Here is a 21,756-nt window from a genome sequence, read left to right on the forward strand (position 1 = left end):
CTGATCTAATCATATCCGACTCAGGTTCAGCTATTGGTGTCGGTCCTTCTACCTGTTGAACTTCATCAAGTTCAACCTTAGAGGCAACGGTTCCTTCACCAAGGAACTCCTTTTCTAAAAAGATTGCCTTAAGGCTGACGAACACCTTTTGTTCATCAGCATGGTAGAAAAAATATCTTTTTGTCTCTTTGGGGTACCCTATGAATGAGCATTTGTCAGACCTAGGTCCAAGTTTGTCTGTGACTAATCGTTTGACATAGGTCGGGCACCCCCAGACCCTAAGGTGTGAAAGTGCTGGCTTACGTCCCGTCCATATCTCATATGGAGTCTTAATTACAGACTTACTTGAAATCCTATTTAATAGATAACAGGTCGATTCGAGTGCATATCCCCAGAAGGATATCAGCAAGCTAGCAAAAACCCATCATGGATCGGACCATGTCTAACAAAGTCTGATTCCTCCTTTCAAACACACCATTATGCTGTGGTGTTGCTGGAGGAGTCCATTGGGAGAAAATCCCATTCTCTCCTAGATATGTGAGAAACTCACTAGAAAGGTATTCTCCTCTTCGATCAGATCGAAGAGTTTTAATACTCTTCCCAGTTTGTTTTTCCACTTCACTTCGGAATCGTTTGAACATTTCAAATGAATCCGACTTATGTTTCATCAGATAGACATATCCATATAGGTATAGGTCATCCTGTGAAAGCTATGAAGTAGAAATATCCACCTCTAGCACTAGTGCTCATGGGCCCACATACATCAGTATGTACTAGGCCCAAGAGCTCAGTAGCTCTCTCACCTTTTCCAGTAAAAGGTGACTTGGTCATTTTACCAAGAAGACAGAACTCACAAGTTGCAAGTGATTCACAATCACTGACTTTGAGGATTTCCTCTTGAGTCAACCTGTTTATTCTGTTCTTATTTATATGACCTAGCCTCCAATGCCATAAGTAGATATTTGACACACTATCTAATCTAGGGTGCTTGCCAGTAGAATAGACTCTTATCAGGCTTGATCTTTTTGGTCTGGCTCTGTACAGATGTCCCAGCCTGAACTTGCACCTTCTTGACTTTCTTCTTCTTGTTCTTCTTTCCTTTCTCAAAGGGTCGAGAACCAGAAGATGAACCTCCCACTGAGTTCACTGAGTTCACCGACTCCTTGAGGAGTTGGTGATCCTTCTCAAAGTTCTGAAGCAACCCTATTAACCCATGGTAGTTTACTTCAGGCTTTGTCATTCTATAATGAGTGAGGAATGGGAGACAAGACTTGGGCAGCGAGTTCAGTATTGCATCTTTCCCAAGCTGCTCATGCAAGGGAAAGTCGAGCTTGCTCAATCGTTCCATCAGCTCGATCATGTACAATACATGATCAGTGATAGAGACTCCATCTCGTATTTTGGCGTTGAAGATGGCACAACTAGTCTTGTGCCTCTCTACGTCATCGGGTGTGCCAAAGGCATCCTCCAACACTTGAAGCATGTCTTTTGGCTGAGCCATCTCGAATCTGCGACTGAACTCGTCGCTCATAGCAGCCAGCATGATACAGTGCACCGTGGTCCGGTCACTGAGCCACTTCTGGTAAGTGTCTCTGACTGTTCCACGTGCATTGACAGCTGGCTCCTCAGGTGCAGGATCCATTATCACATATAGGATCCGTTCATGCTCCAGGACTATCTTCAACTTTCGGTACCAGCTACCGAAGTTGGGTCCCACCAACTTATCATTGTCCAACAATGATCGGAGCGATAGGGAAGTGGCCATATTTGCACAAAGGAGAACCATAACCTAATTAGTAATTGATTCATTAAACCTAAAGATTTGGACTTTAATCAAAAGGTTTCTCCCACTATTTTATTCGAATTGGTAGCCTCTACCTTCAATTCGAGGAATTACCCTAATTCCTTAGCGGGTACTAGAATCCACTTAGACTGCACACAAGCCCAACTTTGGTTGGCCAACCCATATACATCTAAGGGTAGGTTCATAACCAATTGTTTCTCTAAACAATTTCTAGTAATTTTAATTTTGCCCCAGAAACCTAATCAGTAGGCTTTGGCCTCCACTGTAAGGATCCGGTTAGGTCCAACCATTAACATGATCATACTTGGTGTATCCAACCAACGAATGATTAAGCCCAACTTTGGTTGGCTCACCTAACCACCATTAGAGAGACACTTCCAAGTCATCATATGATGAGTGATAATTCCATTAGTCAACAAGCACCAGGCCTTTGGGTCTGCAATGATTATTGAGTTCATGGACTCATTATCAAACACCTTAATGGGAGGCTATGACTCAGTTATCTCCATAACTTTATCATTTTAAGGACCTAATAATTTTAGAGGATTTAAATAATATAGAGGATGAGGTCAGATGAACCAGCTTATCATGATCCTCCCACTGGCTTCACCAAGTCAGCTTAAGGGAGACCAGGGCTGGTCTAGGAGCACCTAAATCAGTCACACTGATTTACCTAGCTGACATGGGTCAGCTTGAATAGTCAAGTGATCCGATCAAAACATAATTTCACCAAGAGGCCAGGTAAGTTCGATCAGTGGGAGGGTCTGCCAAAGCTTGCCTTAGACACCATCATGAATGGCCAGGTAAGCGGGCTCCCAATTAAAAACCACCGATCTGGTTTACCTTAGACACCAACTGGTTTAATTAGTTTCGATTAGATCAACCTAACAGTTCGTGCTAGACCGCTTAGCCAAGAATCAAGTCCATTTGGTTCTCGTTAAAGACATGGACTTGACCAACTACAACTATTGTAATTGATCTAGAGAATCCTTGACCTAATCTAAGACAACAATTGATTAGATTTAGTCAATTCTCTAATTAAGTCCATCTTTAATCTAACCATAGGTCTAACCCAATTAATAGACCTAATTACCACTAACCCATTAACCCAATGTGTTATGATTTGTGTCTTAGTCTTAGGTTCTTCAATTCACAATCCTAGAACCTAATCAAACAACTTCTTAATTCTTAATTAAGTTTTGGGCTGAGGGTTGGGTTCGGCTTTTCAAAAAATCATTTTCATATTTGTAAAATAATTTTACAATATGATTCTACCAATCATATTGCATGTTTGATTCATAATCAAGATGCAAGTGAAATAAACATGAAACTACTTTAGATCTAATCTAAACAGGTTCATGTAATTGAAATAATTTTAACTTTAAATAATTTCTTTGCATAAAAATTATTAACAAAGAGATTTTATTTCAGATTTAAACATCTTTTAAATCTAATAAATCATAAATTTAATCTAGATCATATCTAATAAATTTATGATTAAAGATAGATCTACACAAACTAGGACAACCTTTGCACTGTAAGGGGTAAACCTTACAGCAGGACAACCTTGCAGTTTGTGATTGATCTAAAATTTTAATTTTAGATTTAATAATCAGATTATAAATTAGATCTAATCTAAAAAATAATCTAAGCATGTATAAATAATCATGTAATAAAGAACCTAGGCTCTGATACCAATTGTTTGGACCAGATCTAGGATTTCAGGGTTAGATCTTGAAACTTTTTCAAGATCATACATCGGAAGACTAAAATAAATCAAAATTTATTTTTTAAGATCAAAAAATCCTTAGATCTAAGATCCTATTACATGATTATTACATAGCATTAAATCAAAAATTAAAATATATATAAATATAGTATGAATTACATGTTGATCATATCAACATGTTTCTATACTAGCTACATCTAATGTATGTATTAAATAATAGATCAGATCTATTACCTTGCAAGTTAGACGCTCTAACCTCGCTGATCCAGGCTTAAGGATGATGTTGCAAGCCGCACACGCGTCCGGCCTCTAGGAGTCGTCCACACGAGCCCACGAATCTCGATCAGAAGTCCTGCTTCAGGAAATCAGCACAGTATGCTAGTACTGCGCTGATCCTTCTTTGATGGTTGATCAGGTGCCTCCTTCTTCTTGATTTGGACTCTTCCAAAGATGGAAAGTAGAAGGAGGAGTTTTAGATCTGAGACGCTCTCAGGAAACTCAAGATGGAAGGAGGAAAGATATGAAAATAAAAACCCTAGAAGAAGACCCTCTTCTTCTTCACGTTTTTCTCTCTAGACACCCAAACTTGCGTCTTTTATATCTCCACGACCCAAAGGTATTTATCTCTGATTTTTGGATGGCGGAAAGGCCTCTCAAATATCTATCTCTCCTTAAAATTTCACGAATAAACTCATCTTATATAGAGAGATATGATAGAGTCCTTGTCTAGGTCAAACACCTAGTCAAGGCTTATCCAAACATGGCAAGTAAAGGGACGCCCAACTCTTGAGCAACTCCTCCATATTTTCGTGCATGGATCACCAGAAAAGGGTGTACAATATAAACCCTAAAAGCCATGAAAATTCCAAAAAAAATTTGGATAAATTCGGTGCAAAATTGAAAGAGTTTTGGATTTCTAAAACTCTATCTCATAGAATTCGAAATCCAAACTTATTCCTTTTAGATTTGATCCAAATCACCTTCCATGTAAGAAAGAAGAGAGGAGACCTTTTGTGAACGTGGGAGAGATCTGGGAGAGGGCTTTTGTCGCACAAAATAAGTGGAGATTGGCGTTGAATAAGAGAGAGGGCGTGGAGAAGGCTTATGTGGCGCAAGGTGGAATCCTAGTCCTACTAGGATTCTGTCTCATAACTTGTTTTAATTTGGTTTCCCAAACCAAATCAAATCAAAATTAGATCAACCCAATTAAAATAGGTCTTAACCCAATTAAGAACCTAATTTAATCAGATTAAATTATATTTAAATCTGATTTAATTTTTTAATCAAATTAGAAATTAGATTGACCCAAGTCCTAGTTGAACTAGGACTAGTCTTTCCTTGCACTTGGCTTATCCAATAAACCAATTGGACTTGATCCAATCAAGCCCAAATCAAATCTAATTAAATCATATTTAATTAGACTTAATCTCAGCCCATTGGCTTAATCAAATTAAGCTAATTAGCAATCGAATTGCTAATCGATCCTCCTGCAACACTTGCACTGGGTTAAATGTCAATCGTATTGATTATTTAACCCTATAACGATTCTTAATCGTTGATCAACCATCCGATCGGATCATGAACTCTAATGTGTGTGACCTCATAGGTCCGAACCTAAGCCGGTAGCATAGAAACAAATTCCTATACCAATCGAAGTGACCATCTAGCAATGGTACCCGACGTCCGGATAGGTCGAATGTGTAGAACAACATCCTTAGAACCCATGTGGATATAGTTTTCATATAATTCATCCCCTTGACCAAAATGATCATAGGACACCCCAGAGCTCAACTGTCAACTCTGATCAGGTTGTCCACATTGTATTTCAAAATATCAAATCCATCTGATGGATTACCCTGGCCAAGGTTTTGCTAAATTGAAATACAGCGACTCATTCTTCTCCAACTCTTGGAGTGGTCAATCCCATCTCGATCACACTCTGACTTCGCAAGTACTTGACTGTGCCCAGAAGCCTTCCGTCCCTGAATTAGAAATTCAGTTAGTCCAGTACCAAAGCACAGTGAGTTGCTTGCAAGTCACTGAGGTGATCTCAAGTCTAAGGGACACTTATACCTATATCCCATCAGAGACATTCTCGACAGCAGAATGCTCTGGAGTTGGTCACGTTCAATGACGATGTACCCTTACATCTCACCTGTATGCCATACCAGTGTCTCCACACTCCTTGGTTAAGAGGACAACCAACCCATATGGCCTACAGCGACCTATGCTCGATAGAAGCTGTCGTCCTTATTAACAGCCTATCATTTGGTCATGAACAGTTTTAAGGACTAATCGATAAATCCTCTCTTTATCGAACTTAAATAGTCCTAAGGACTTCATCATAACAACGGAGTTCATTAGAAGATGAAAGCTTATGATGAAAATGCCAAATATATTTTATTTATTAACAAATCAATTACAATACTTGGTTGCTCAACCGTCAACAGCTTGACGATTGGCTTTTTAGGACACATTTCCCAACAGAACCCGGCTCCCGTAGGAGTCCGGGTGAAGCTTTACCTGGGCGGCGGAACCCGGCTCCCGTAGGAGTCCGGGTGAAGCTTTCCTGGCGGCGGAACCCAGCTCCCGTAGGAGTCCGGGTGAAGCTTTACCTTGGCGGCGGAACCCGGCTCCCGTAGGAGTCCGGGTGAAGCTTTACCTTGGCGGCGGAACCCAGCTCCCGTAGGAGTCCGGGTGAAGCTTTACCTTGGCAGCAGAACCCGGCTCCCGTAGGAGTCCGGGTCTTCCATTTTGCTTGAGCCGGTGGCGAGATTCTCATCATCAGCCTGGCTTGTGGGGGCGCATTAGGGCACTGTAAGGCCTCTCCCCCCTCCGGTCTAAAAGAACCGGGCCTTCAACTTTGCTCATGTCAGGACGAGGTTCTCCTCCTGATCCTGACATGGCTATGGGGGCACATTAGGGCGTTGCAAGGCCTCTCCTCCCATCCGGTCTAAAAGAATCGGGCCTTCGACTTTGCTCAAGTTAGGGCGAGGTTTTCCTCCTGTCCCTAACAGGGCTGTGGGGGCACATTAGGGCATTGTAAGGCCTCTCCCCCCATCCGGTCTAAAAGAACCGGGCCTTTGACTTTGCTCAAGTTAGGGCGAGGTTCTCCTCCTGTCCCTAACAGGGCTGTGGGGGCACATTAGGGCGTTGTAAGGCCTCTCCCCCCATCCGGTCTAAAAGAACTGGGCCTTTGACTTTGCTCATGTCAGGACGAGGTTCTCCTCCTGTTCCTGACATGGCCGTTGTTTTTTGGAGAGGTCATATCCAGTCATAATACATCCGTGTTAAGCAGGAGGAGTGCGTTAGCTAGAAAGAAAAGTAGATTCAAAATGAAACAGTATGCAATACATTTACAGTTTTCCCGCTCCTCCTTGAGGCCCTCCGGCGATGGAGTCGATGGTCCCGATAGGAGGCCGGTCTCCGGGCTGCTCCTCCCTCTTCTGTGGTTCGGGCGGTGGGAGGGCTCTTGGTCGGTCTCCTCTATCCTCAGGCCTGCGGCGGATGAATCTGTCGAGCCGACCTCGCCGGATGAGCTCCTCGATCTCGTCCTGGAGCTGGATGCACTCTTCGGTGTCGTGGCCGTGGTCGCGGTGGTAGAGGCAGAACTTATTGGGGTTGCACTTCCCGGGGTGCGTGCGCATCCTCTCCGGCCTAGGGATCAGCTCCCTGACCTCCATCAGTACCTGGGCCTTCGAGGCGTTGAGGGGGGCGTAGCTGCAGAACTTCCCTGGAGGGGAACCCCACCGAAACCTGTTGTCCGGGCTTCTCTGCCTGCGTGCCCGGGGTGGAGTATGGGCGCGCTTGTGCCCAGGAGGGGATCGGGAGCGAGGCCGGGCTTCCCTTGGCCTCTTCTCAACTGCGGGCTTGCCAGAATCTCCCGCCTGGCGCTCCCTCGCAGTCTCTTCATCCTTCATTTTGAAGGCCTCTTCCGCTCGGGCGTATCCTTCAGCCCGAGCCAGCAGATCAGCAAAATCCCTGGGGTACTTCTTCTCCATGGAGTACAAGAGATCATTCTTCTGAAGGCCACCTTTCAGGGCGGCCATGGCAACCGACTGGTCCAAGTTCCGGACCTCCAACGCCGCGATGTTGAAGCGGTTGATGTAGGCCCGTATGGACTCCCCTTCCCTCTGCTTGATGTTGATGAGGGACTCCGAACCTTTCCGGGGACATCGACTGCTGACAAAATGGGCCACGAATTGGTGGCTCATTTGGTCGAAGGAGAAGATGGTACCCGGCTTCAGTGCCGAGTACCAGTTTCTTGCCGCTCCCTTCAAAGTAGACGGGAAAGCCCGGCATAAGATGGCGTCGGGGGCACCATGAAGCAGCATCATTATCCGGAAGGCCTCCAGGTGGTCCATCGGGTCCGACGTCCCATCGTAGCTTTCAAACTGGGGGAGCTTGAAATTCGACGGGATCGGTTCCTGCATAATCATTTGGGAGAAGGGAGGGTCAGTGCAGATATCCTCACCGTAAGCGGGAGGCGCATGGCGGAGTTCTTCGATCCGCCGGTTCATCTCCTGGAGCCTCCGGTCCAGGAAATCCTCTCGACTTCGAGTCTTGAGGGTCCTTTGGCAGAACGGGGGCAGGGATCTCCCAGGGGTGGAGTCGTGGTCCGACTGAGGGCTCTCCACCCTTGGATTCGCCTTCTCGGGAAGGACGGGGCGGCTAGCCCAGGTGGCCCGCCCCACCGCCGGGTTCTGGCATTCCGGAGATGCCCCTTCCGGATGCGCTGACGCCTGCAGCGGCTGCTGCTGCATCGCCTGTACGGCCTCGACGAGGCCCTTGACCTGCTGCGCCAGCAAGTCAAACTGCTCCGCACCGGCCACCGTCGCCGGAGGGGGAGGAGGAGCTGGCTGAGAAATGGGAGGGGAGGCCGGAGCCTGAGATCTTGCCGCGGAGGCCGTGGACCGTCGGGTGGATGCCCTGCGCGGAGGCATCGGGTGCCGGTCTCGCGGGGGAGGATTAGGGGTAGAAGACGGAGAGATGGCCGGAGGTGGCTCCGTTGAGCGCTCCTTCAAGAACAAGGGTGCTGCGAAGATACAGACCCCTTTCTCTAGCGCCAATCCTGTTGGTGCAAAAATTCGCCTGCGCCGGAGAAGCTGGAGTTGAGGAAGCCGCGGTCGCCGCCGGGACCTGCAAGGGAAGTCTAAACCGGAGGTGGGGTTGCTCCGGCAAGACCCTCCGACGCTCAAGTCAGTTCTCTGCCTCAACAAGAATGGAGTGCTCGAACGGAGAATTTAGCAGAGTTTTGAGATAAGGCAAAAGAGCTTAAGAAATAACGTATCTGAGTCCCCCCTTTTATAGGCGGGGAGGCAACGGACTGATGGCAACGTTTGTAACCGCCTGGTAGTGGGCCGCCCATGGTTTGGGGAATTGATTGCGAAAGATAATGGAGCAGACACGTGGGTATCACCTCGACTTGCCACGTGGAATCCGTTATGAGGGGTGGAGCAGCGTCCGTCGTCAGGAGAATCGCATGGTATCCGTCGCAGGAGGTGGGGCAGGTTCGTGGCCATTACTGTGGCCTGCCAGGGGGATAATGGAGCTGTGCGGAGTCCGCCACAGGAAGTGGAGCAGGGCGGCTATGGCTGCTGCGGCTTGTCAGGGAATGATGATACTGCGTGGAGTCCACCACAGGAGGTGGAGCAGGGTCGCGGCCATTTTGAGGGCCTGTCAGGGGGCGTGGATCTGTCGATTGAAGCTCGGCAATGGTCGGAGCCGTCGTGAGCGGAGCCCGGCTCCCGTAGGAGTCCGGGCGGAGCTGTTCTGATGTCGGCGGCGGAGTCCGGCTCCCGTAGGAGTCCGGGCGGAGCAGCGCTTGCTGATGGCGGTGGAGCCCGGCTCCCGTAGGAGTCCGGGCGGAGCAGCGCTTACCGATGGCGGTGGGGCCCGGCTCCCGTAGGAGTCCGGGCGGAGCTGCACTTGCTGATGTCGTCGGTGGAGCCCGGCTCCCGTAGGAGTCCGGGCGGAGCTGCGCTGCAAACAAAGTCAAGGGTGAAGTCCGGCTCTCGTAGGAGTCCGGACTGAGCTTACCAGCAATTGATATTGAGAGTGGAGCCCGGCTCCCGTAGGAGTCCGGGCGGAGCTGTTTTGATGTCGGCGGCGGAGCCCGGCTCCCGTAGGAGTCCGGGCGGAGCAGCGCTTGCTGATGGCGGTCGAGCCCGGCTCCCGTAGGAGTCCGGGCGGAGCTGCGCTGATGTCGGGGGAGCCCGGCTCCCGTAGGAGTCCGGGCGGAGCAGCGCTTGCTGATGGCGGTGGAGCCCAGCTCCTGTAGGAGTCCGGGCGGAGCTGCACTTGCTGATGTCGTTGGTGGAGCCCGACTCCCGTAGGGGTCCGGGCGGAGCTGCGCTGCAAACAAAGTCAAGGGTGAAGTCCGGCTCTCGTAGGAGTCCGGACTGAGCTTACCAGCGATTGATATTTGAGAGCGGAGCCCGGCTCTCGTAGGAGTTCGGGCGGAGCTGTTTTGATGTTGGCGGTGGAGCCCGGCTCCCGTAGGAGTCCGGGCGGAGCTGCACTTGCTGACGTCGTTAGCGGAGCCCGGCTCCCGTAGGAGTCCGGGCGGAGCTGTTCTGATATCGGCGGTGGAGTCCGGCTCCCGCAGGAGTCCGGGCGGAGCTGTGCTGATGTCGTCGGTGGAGCCCGGCTCCCGTAGGAGTTCGGGCGGAGTCGCGCCTGCCGATGGCGGTTCCGCCGTGGGTTCCGGCTGTGGGTATTTTATACCCAACATTGATGATAGAAAGTCTATATCAGGATGTATCTTCTTATGTAATGATGGTGCAGTTAGCTGAAAGAGTTTCAAACAGTCGATCATTGCAGATTCAACCGTAAAAGCCGAGTACATTGCCGCCTCTGAAGCTGTTAAGGAAGCCTTTTGGTTTAAGAAGTTCATTGCAAAACTGGGTGTGATGCCATCAGATACCATTGCACTGCACTATGATAACAACGATGCCATAGCTCTCACTAAGAAGATCAGGTCTCACTAGAAGTTCAAGCACATAGAGCAGTAATTTCACATCATACGCGAATACCTTGAGAAAACATTTATCGAGATGTAGAGAGTCGACTCTGCATTGAATGTGGCAGACCCATTGACCAAGCCTCTCAGCCAGCACAAGATCGAAGCTCACCTTAAGAATGTCTTAGGTATATGGCCAATTGGCTTTAGGTCAAGTGGGAGTTTGTTGGATTTATACCCTGGAAACCAATTGTTGGCTGATACATTATGCAATTTTTAGGCCTATATTTGTACTTATAATTTTTTATTATCAATAAAAAAAATTTTCTTTCCAATCATGTTTATGTGTCCATGATTTATCCAAAAAATTAATAAAAATAATTTTTGTATATTCTTAAAGAGTTAAAAATTTGAGACATACATTAATTAATGGTTAATTTCTAAATACTCCCGATAAAAGGATCATCACGGAGGACAGTGATCAATCTATTTGAGATCGATGCACGGTTCACCCCCTTTGTGGGCAGATGAGTCTCAAGTCTGTGGTGTAGAGATACTGGGGTGAAGGTGTGGTGGTTGTTAGAGAACAACTTGTACTGAGTGTGACCAACATGAGAACCACATGGATGTCTACTCACTCGTCAGTGTTCTTCTCGATGCTGCAGTAGTGTGAGTAGTCCTTTGACTTGCGATGTCATTGGCCATTCATAGCGAGGCTACTGGATTTGATTGTATGTTTTCTTAATCCCTAGCCATTTGGATCTTTGCTGTGTATATTGACTTCAGTAGGTTCAGGTTTGCTGTTTGGAGTAGGATGCACCTAGATAGGATCTATCGACCTTGATAGAAAAGAAGAAGTCCTATACAATTTGTGAGATTGAGTTTAGAAAGTCTTTGGTCAAAGTAAGTATGAATACTAGAAAAAAAATTTCATAGGATTCACAAATAAACTCGAGTCAAGTCAATCTAGCATATAACTGACGATGAGGTCTGATAAGCTCTCCATGACCTCTGTCAAGTCAGAACTCATGATAGAAGGATAGAATATACGATAACTACACTTGAGAGTTCGTACTTTCATCCTACTGGATTGTCACTATATACTGCTAGGTGTCACTGATAAATTGTGAGACTCATCAGGTATCATCTTGATGATCAATAGCTCTTGAAGGATAGAATTGAAAATATTTAAATCTATCGAAAAGAGTTTCGATGATATTGTGTTAGAAATCATAACATATCTCACTACCAGATAGAATAAAATCTATGGGGTCACACATTAAGGGATTTAATCTCAAATTTATCAATTGGGCTTATGAAGTTCTAATTGGGTTAGGATTTATTGAAATCCTATTAGGTTTATGAGAATCATACTAGCACATGGTTAAACCTAATTCTTCTCGAAACTTTGATTTGATCAAGTTCATCGCCTTGAACCTAACTTAAATTCATTTGAGTTTAATTAGACTCTTAATTATGAGCCCAAGAGGATTTGATTAAGTTAATTAGTTGGCATAATTATCCTAATATTATCTCTTCTTTATCTCCTAATTATCTTTAAGTATGCTTGTGGAATAGATGGAAGAATATGTGGTGCATCTTTTTCTTTTTTAAAATTATTGGGCACCATATCCTAGAGGGGCCCACCATCTCTTATGTGTCATAGCATGGAGGAGAGAGAGTGGGGTCCACAACCCATCTTTTTTGGATAGAGATCCCTTTGTGGGATGTCAAGAGTTGGCATCTCAACCACCTGACATGTATTCCATAGATGCCTGTTGTATATACTTAAAAGGACTAATTAATTACCATTTATATCTAATTTTATTTGATATAAATCAGATTTAAGAGGTAGAAGATTCTTATGAGATAAGAATCTACCTTTTTAAATTGATTGGGTTCCTAATATGTGTCAGGGCAGTATCTATATATAAAGGGTGGTCTCTAGGGTTTCAAAGAATGATTTTTTGATCAATAAAAACTCTCCCTCTCTCCATCTCCATGCCTCCTCTCATTATTTTCTTTCTTTTTATGCCCAAAAGTTGGGTACTCTCTCTTCCACATGCCTAGAAGAAGTTCTGGTGACTTAGAGATCAAGGATCGAGGAGAAAAAGAAGAAGACTATAGATCAAGGATTTGATCTCGCAGTTAAGATCAAAGGAGTTGATCAAAGTCTACAAGACCAAGGTTCTTCTTAAGAAAAAGAATCTCATACGAGAAAAAAAGTTCGAGATCGATCCCGATGGATACCCATAGAGGTCGGATATGTGTGCGGCTCAACCTTCTACGAATCCGAGATCATTAATAGTGGTGAATTTCTACCTGCACAAAAGTAATGAGATCTGATCTCATAAATTTTTTCTAAATTCTAGATTGATAATATGTGCTTTCCCTGAGCTTGGGTAGGTTTAATCTATTATCCAGCATGCGTGGTTAAAGAGTTTAATCCATTTTATTTTCTGCTGCCTGTTTTCAAATATTTGAAATTTACACATGCTGCCTACCCAATTTTCTAACACCATCTGCTCCAGCTCCAAGTTCTGAGCTGCTACAATGCTCAGCAGCACCCTGATGAAAGTATGCCTAATGACGGAAGAGAAAATCTCACTAAAGTCAATGTCTTCCTTCTGAGAGCATCCCTTGATCACTAGCCTCACCTTGTACCTGACACCTTCCTACTTTGAAGGCCCCTCCTTGCGTTGGCAAACCCACTTACAACCAATGGATTTTTTTTCTTGTGGAAACTGCACTAATCGCTACGTTTCATTCTTGTGGAGAGACTGCATCTCCTCAAACATTGCTTGGATCTACCTCTCTCTATCCTGACTCTCCATAGCCTTCTCATAGGTGTAGGGATCCCCATTCGCTATCACCAGGGCATATGACACTATCTCTTCGAAGCCATATCGTTTCGATTGCCTGATGTTCCTTTTGGGCTTGTGCAGTATAACTCCGATATCCATCCTAGGTCCAGTTTGCTCCTACTGGACCTCCTGGCCTCTTTCATCCATCCAAGCTCTCTCCACCTATGGAGATACCTTTAGGGAGTGCTTCAACTGAATACCAAGTCCTCTCGATGCACCAGCAAGTGGCAAAATAGAATAGGATGTTAGTTGTCCAGCACTGCCCTGCTGGACCTCCTGCTACTGCTGCTGCTCCTCCATGCCATCTCGCCTTTGGAGAACTGAATTTTCATCGAAGGTGACATTTCTACTAATGACAATCTTCTTTTCCAAGGGATCCCACAGTCAGTATTCCTTAACTCCTTGTGGATATCCCAAGAACACCATCTTCTATGACCTGGCGTCCAATTTGCTCTGCTCACTAGCACCGATGTACACAAATGCCATGCACCCAAATACCCTTAGATGGCTTAGCCCAATCTTTTTTTCAAACTATTTCTCCTCTGGAATACCACCAACTTAGTGTGAAGTGACTGATTCACTAAATAACAGGCTGCATCTACTGTATCATCCCAGAACACCTTATGAAGTCCTGCCTGCAGCCTCATGCACCATGCCTTTTACATAAGGGTTCTGTTCATCCTCTTAGCCACCCCATTTTACTGAGGAGTCTCTCTCACTGAGAAGTTCCTTTTGATGCCACACTTCTCACAAAAAATTAGAAACTCCTTGCTGGTCTACTCCCTGTCATTGTCAGACCGCAGACACTTCAAGCTCCGACCTGTCTCCTCCACCTCAGCTTTTCACGCCTTGAATTTGGTGAAGACTTCTGATTTCTTCTTCATAAAGTAGACCCATACCTTTCTTGAGAAATCATCTATAAAGCTTAATAAGTATCTCACCCTATTTCTAAATAAAATCAGGGCCCATCCCCACACATCAGTGTGAACTAGTTCCAGTGGGGCTGCACTGCGAGCTGAACTACTGGCAAACTGCACTCTCCTCTGCTTTTCCATCTGGAATGGTTCACATACCTCTTAGATACCTCTATTTAGATCTAAAATCAGACCATGCTTGCTCAGCTCCTTCATCCCATGATCTCCCATGTGACCTAGGCGGTAGTGCCACAACCAGTGAGTCCCCTACTGGTCCTGTGCCGCTGCTACTGCATCAGATTCTTCAGTCACCACATAATCCTTCCATGCTGTAGAGGTTGTTCTCCATCCTCCTATCTCTCATCACTACCATGGATCCATTTGAGATGTTCAACACCTCACTCCTAGCATAACTACTGAAGCTGTAGCCGCTCCACTTTAGATAACCAAGTGACACAAGTTTCTTCTTCAGATCAGGGACGTGCTTCACATTAGTGACAGCCTGCACCATCCCATCAAACATCCTCATCTGAATGCTCTCAATACCAGCAACTTGATATGAGTGATCATCTCCAAGTGTCATGCTTCCTTCATCCGTCTTGGTGTATGTAGCAAATCAAGACCGATTTGGGGTATAGTGATGCGAACAGACTGAATCCAGGGACCATTTATCTATGTTTTTCTTATGACCATCTGATACCACCAAGAGGTCATCCTCCACCTCATTATCAACCACCATACTTAATGCATCAGATCCTGCCTTATCTCCCTTCTTATTCTTTCACTGCGGGCAATCTCGTTTGAAATGTCCGATCTCATTGTATTTGTAGCACCTGGCTTCTTTCTTGCTTCTACTCTTCTGAGACTTTAACCATCCCCTTGACTTGTCTCTTTCTCTTTCTCTTTTTGATCTCTCCCCCACGGCCAAGCCCTACTAGGGAGCACATTCCTTGGTCAACTTCTCCCACTATTCATTGGATCGCAGCACCGAGACCATGTCTTCATACTTCAGGGTCTCTTTGCCGTAGAGCAACGTCGTCACCAATGGATCATAGGAAGAGAGCAGCAAGCATACCAATAGTAATGACTTATCTTCCTCTTTTATCTTCACCTCGATGTTCAGCAACTCATACACATCTAGTCGAATTTCTCGATGTGACCCAAGACATCTCCACCTTCCTGCATCCGAAGGCTGTACAGTTTCTTCTTCAACATCAGCTTGTTGCACATATTTTTTTCATATACATGGTGTGCAAATTTGACCACAAACCTTTTGGGGTTCTCTCCTCTAATACCGAATAGAGCACCACATCTACAAAATATCTTCTAATCACAGAACAAGCCTTCTTCTCTAAGGATATTTACTGATGATCTGTCATCCCTTCAGGCTTCTCCAATACCTAAACTAGATCTGCTTGAACCAAAAGATCTTCTACCCAAACTTTCCACATGAAAAAAAATTTTTTTCCCATCAAACTTCTCAAAATCAACCTTCATATTGCTTCTCATGGTTGAATCCAAACCAAAAACACAATAAAACTCCAAGGGATTTGAGAAAAACTTTGACAGGGTCCTTGCTGAAATTTCAGCCTTTGAAGATTTTCAACTTCTAGAGTCTCCTTGTTTCTCCACGCAACCCGTTCTCTAATACCAATTATTGGAGCAACTTTCTCAGATTGTGGATTTTAGAAAACACTAAGGATCTGATCATGGAGGTCTTTGAAGGCCAATAATCAAGCAAAATAAAAATAACCTTCAGGATTTCAGCAGCCTTGTAAATCCTGTCGGTAGGATTTCTTTCTGTGATTTGAACCCCTTCTCCACCAGATCTGAAACCCACCTTTTGGGACCTGGAAGTACCCTTGATGAAGCCTCTAAAAAATAAAAGATGAGGCATGAAACTCCTCTTAGGCGGCTAAGAGGGGGCACACAAAAAAATGGGCGTGCATAAGGAGGGTGCTAGAAACCCTAGTGCCTCCTTTCTTTCCTTTTTGAGGTGGGTGGTCAAGAAACCCTAAGGTTTTTTCTTGCTAGGATGTGGAAAAGACCAGAGAGAGGAAGGAAGAGAGAGAAGGTTAGGAAGAAATTGATTTAGTATTCCTTCGATTCATCGAGTCAGAATACAAGGTATCTTTATATTGAGTTAGTCAGAATATAAGCCTTCTTCTTTAGGGACATCCACTGATGATCCGTCATCTTTTCAGACTTTTCCTCCAATGCCTGATCTAGATCTGCTTGAACCAAAAGATCTTCTATCTGAACTTTTCATATGAAAAAGTTTTTTTTTCCATCAAACTTCTCAAAATCAACCTTCATGTTGCTTCCCATGGCTGGATCCAAACCAAAAACACAACAAAACTCCAAGGGATTTGAGAAATATCTTGACAGGATCCTTGCTGAAATTTCAGCTTTTGAAGATTTTCAACTTCTGAAGTCTCCTTCTTTCTCCACACAATCCGTGATCTAATATCAATTATTGGAGTAACTTCTCTAGGTTGTGGATGTCAGGAAACAATAAGGATCTGATCATGGAGGTCCTTGAAGGCCAACAATCAAGTAAAATAAAAATAGCCTTCAGAATTTCAACAGCTTTGTAAATCCTGTCGGCAAGATTTTTTTCTGCGATTTGAACCCTTCTCCACCAGATCTGAAATTCACCATTTGAGACCTGGAAGTACCCTTGATGAAGCCTCCAAAAAATAAAAGATGAGGCATGGAACTCCTCTTCGACAGCCAAGAGGGAGCGCACAAAAAGGGGGGGTGCACAAGGAGGGTGCTAGAAACCCTAGCGCCTCCTTTCTTTCCTTTCTGAGGTGGGTGGCCAAGAAATCTTAGGGTTTCTTGTTGCTAGGACATGAAGAAGACTAGATAGAGAGGAAGGAAGAGGGAGAAGGTTAGGAAGAAAATAATTTAGTATTCCTTTAATTCATCAAGTCAGAATACAACGTATCTTTATATACAGAGTCAATATGATCCAACCCAAAAACTCTCCTGGCTAACTTAATATAAGATTGCGTTCACCCAAGCCTATGTAGACCCATGACTTGACCTAATCTCATAATCTTTGATTCAATCCTAGTTCAAATATAAGTTAGCCCCTTAAGTCCCAAAATCTCTGAATCTCAAGATCCAAAAAGCAGATAGCCTTTCATCCTAGGGCTTAAACTAGCACTAGAAACCCCATGACCACCTCATGGTCTTCGGACCTTGGCCTAAGCCTTGGTCCCCTGAGCCTTGGGAGCACCACATAAGGCCCAACAATGATTATCTGCAAAGAGAACAGTTTCTAGTTAGATGTTTATACTTATAAGATTGTTTGTTTTAGGAACTTTAAAAACAAACAAAGACTCTCACTATTTTCTCGAATCTCCTACACTCCTCGAGTGGAAAAATGAAAACCTATACGTGATCGATTTCAAATGGATACTGTGATCTCATTAATCTATACATACCTCACCTAACAGTTATTGGTGAGTATAGACCAATGAGTGGATAATACTTTATCCATTACTTCATTAAGCAATATGTAGTGGGCTTGGTCTCTAAGTCCTGTGGCCTCACTTAACAGTTATTAGCACATTTCTTAGTTAAGTCAGACCCATCGTTCACCAGCAGATGCAAAACTATCATTGGGACCCTCATCTAACAATTATTGGCCCCAACCACATCTCTACCCCGAGACATCAAATGTCAATAGAGTAGTTGTACCTTTTCGATACAACCGAGCTACTGTAACCAGTCAAGACTTAATATTTAATGAGGAGATTTAGATTCGATCTCTTCTAAATCAGCAAATCTGACATCCGACTAATTAAATTTAGATTAGCACATCAACATATCTAACTAGCCTAGTTGGCATGGGTGAACGCGAGTCAATAAGTAACCTAATATGAAACTGAATCTTCCAAGATGGCCAGGTAAGTTAAGATGTGTGGGGGTACCCCCATTGCTTTTCCTAGACATCAATCAAAATTAATCAAGTCAAACAATAAAACCAATTAAATAACCACCACCTAAATACTTGCCTCAGACACCAAATTGATCGATTAGAATCAATTAGGTTAACCTATTGAAACAGACCTGAATCACTGAGCCAAATTCAATCTTGAGTCAATCAACTCACATTAAAATATGAATAGATACAACTAACTACAACTAAACTTAACTTGGAGCTCCTTTGATCTAATTCTAATCATCCATCGATTAGGTTCAATCAACTGCTTAAAATGGATAATAAATTTTAATCTAATCTAATCAATTAGATCCTAATTGTAGTTTGATCATTAGACCTATTGGGTATAAAATACCCTCCGGCCGAAGTTTGTAAAAAGTCGACCCCTCCAGGGCTTCTCCGGCTTCCGACCTTGTGTGGCGTCTCTCTGAACCTCCCCCAATCATCCGAGCTTCCGAACTTCTCTAATAATGAGCTTCTCCATCCATCTACCATGCCATTCCAAAGGCTCTCTAGGCCTCACTATCAGCCGACCTTCTACAGTGACCAACTATTCTCCGAACTTTTTTCGGACTCCATCAATATTCGAGCTTCTTCGACAATGAGGTTTCTACAGAAATCGGACTCCATCCGAGTTTCTACGGTGGTCGACCACCTTCAAGATTCTAACCGGGCTCCTGTGAGAGTCGAACTCCTACAGCAGGCAGTCTACTCCGAACTTCTATAGTGAGCGGTCAACTCCGAACTCCTATAGTGAGCGGTCTACTCCGAACTCCTACAACGGGCGGTCTACTCCGGACTCCTACAGCAGGCGGTCTACTCCGAACTCCTACAGCGAGCAGTCTACTCCGAACTCCTACAACGGGCGGTCTACTCCAAACTTCTACTGTGAGCGGTGTACTCCGAACTCCTATAGCGAGCGATCTGCTCCGAACTCCTACAGCGGGAGGTAGACTTCAGCCGAGCTTCTTTGTAGCCAGATTCCAGATGAGCTTCTACAGCGGGATAGGACCCACTGGCCAGATCGCTACTCCTAGCTCCCACGACAACTGATCTTCGATCGAGCTTCTACAATAAGCGATCTCCTTTCAGCCTTCTGCAAGAATTAGACCAAGATCGAACTTCCATAGCGAATGGATATCGGACGAGCTTCTACGATGGACGGACTCTAGCAGCTGGATTCTTACAACAACCGATCACCTTCGACGTCTGCCGAACCTCTCCAGCACCATCCGAAGTCCATCGCCAGCCGACCCTCTGCTAGATCCTTCATGAAACCAAACTTCTCCGACGGATCATCTTCAGACGAGCTTCCACATCAGACGAATCTCAGACAGACTTCTCTAGCAATCAGATTCCTACCGGGCTTCACCAACGAAAAATCTCCATCTGAGCTTCTACAACAGATGACTCCCGCCTATAGTATCAGCGCCTAAGGTATCCGACAATAGTAGACTCGTTAGCAACCTCAGAGACATCCGAGCTTCTCCTAGATCGATGGGATAGAGAGCCATCCCGTTCCATCAGATGTCCCAACCGAGCTCCAGCCGACAGATCCGAGCTCTCTGGCAAGTCATGACAATGGCCACTACCCTGCTCCACTCTTTGCAATGGATTCTACGTGGCTCCACTACTCTCTGGCAAGTTGCGACAACGGACACCACTTTACTCTCCATAACAAACTCCACGTGGCTCTGAACGACCCCTGACACCACTACTCTCTGTAACAAACTTCGGGCGGCTCTGAATAGCCCACTACCAGGTGTTGCAAATGTCACTATCAATTAGTTACACACTCCGTCTATAAAAAGGGACCCCCAGATACGTTCTTCTCTAAGCTCAAAAACTCTATCTCAAAACTCTGCTAAAATTTTCACTCGAGCACTCCATTTCTGTTAAAGCAGAGTACTGACTTGAGCTTTGGAGGGTCTTGCCGAAGCACCCCCAACTCCGGTTTAGACTTCCCTTGCAGGTCCCGATGGTGGCCGTGGTCATCTCGACTCCAGCAACTCCGACTTCAGTGGAATTCTGCATCAATAGAATTGGCGCTAGAGGAAGGGGCCTGTATCTTCGCAGTACCCTTGTTCTTGAAGGAGTGCTCAACGAGACTGCCTCCAGTCATCTCCTCCGACATCCTCCTCTCCTTCTCCTATTAGATCTCCACTTGATGCCTCCCCGAAAGGCATCCATCAGATGATCCATGGCCTCCGTGGCCAGATCTTAGGCTCCAGCCTCGCCTCCAGTTTTTCAGGCTCCTCCTCCTCCAGCAACGGCGGTCGGTGTGGAGCAGTTCGACCTACTGGTTCAGCAGGTCAGAGGCCTCACTGAAGCAGTGCAGGCCATGCAGCAGCAGCAGCAACAGTTGCAGGTGTCAGTGCGGTTAGAAAGAGCATCGTCGGAGCTCCAAGATCCGACAGTGGGGCGGGCCACTTGGGCCAGTCATCTTGTCTTCCCCGACAAGGAGAATTCGAGGGTGGAGAGCCCCCGGTCTGATCACGATTCTACTCCCGGAGGATCCCTACCTCCATTCTACCAGAAGACCTTCGAGACTCACAGTCGAGAGGACCTCCTGGATCAAAGTCTCCAGGAGATGATCTGGTGGATCAAAGAGCTCCGCCATGCTCCCCCTACTTATGGTGAGGACATCTGCACTGACCTTCCTTTCTCTCAAATGATCATGCAGGAATCGATCCCGTCAAACTTCAAGCTCCCCCAATTCGAAAGCTACGACGGGACCTCAGATCTGGTTGACCACCTGGAGGCCTTTCAGACAATGATGCTGCTCCATGGCATGTCAAATGCCATCCTGTGTCGAGCTTTCCCATCCACTCTGAAGAGAGCAGTAAGAAACTGGTACTCAGCATTGAAGTCAGGTACCATCTTCTCCTTTGACCAGATGAGCCATCAATTTGTGGCTCATTTTGTTAGCAGCCGGCATCCCCAGAGAGGCTCGAAGTCCCTCATCAACATCAAGCAAAGGGAGGGGGAATCCATCCGAGCTTACGTCAACCATTTCAACGTCGCCGCATTGGAGATCCGAAACTTGGACCAATCAGTCACAATGGCCGCCCTGAAGGGCAGTCTTCAGAAGAATGATCTTTTATTTTTCCTGGAAAAGAAGTATCCCAGGGACTTTGCTGATTTGCTGGCTCGGGCCAAAGGATATATCCGAGTAGAAGAAGCCTTCAAGATGAAGGATGAGGAGACCGTGAAGGAGCGGCAGGTGGGAGACTCAAGCAAGCCCACAGTTGAAAAAGGGCCGAGTGAAGCTCGATCGTGTTCTCGAACTCCTCTCGAACACAGGCATGTTCGGACTCCTCCCCAAGCTCATAAGTAGAGAAGCCCGGACTGCAGAGTTCAGCGGAGCTCTCCCTCCGGAAGATTTCACAATTTCACCCCTCTCAACACATCGAAAACTCAAGTACTGATGGAGGTTAGGGAGTAGCTGCCAAGGTCGGAAAGGATGTGCTCGCACCTTGAAAAGTGCAACCCAAACAAATTCTGTCTCTATCATCGCAACCATGGCCATGAC

Source organism: Elaeis guineensis, chromosome 13, assembly GCF_000442705.2.
Source record: "Elaeis guineensis isolate ETL-2024a chromosome 13, EG11, whole genome shotgun sequence".
NCBI classification, from domain to species: domain Eukaryota; kingdom Viridiplantae; phylum Streptophyta; class Magnoliopsida; order Arecales; family Arecaceae; genus Elaeis; species Elaeis guineensis.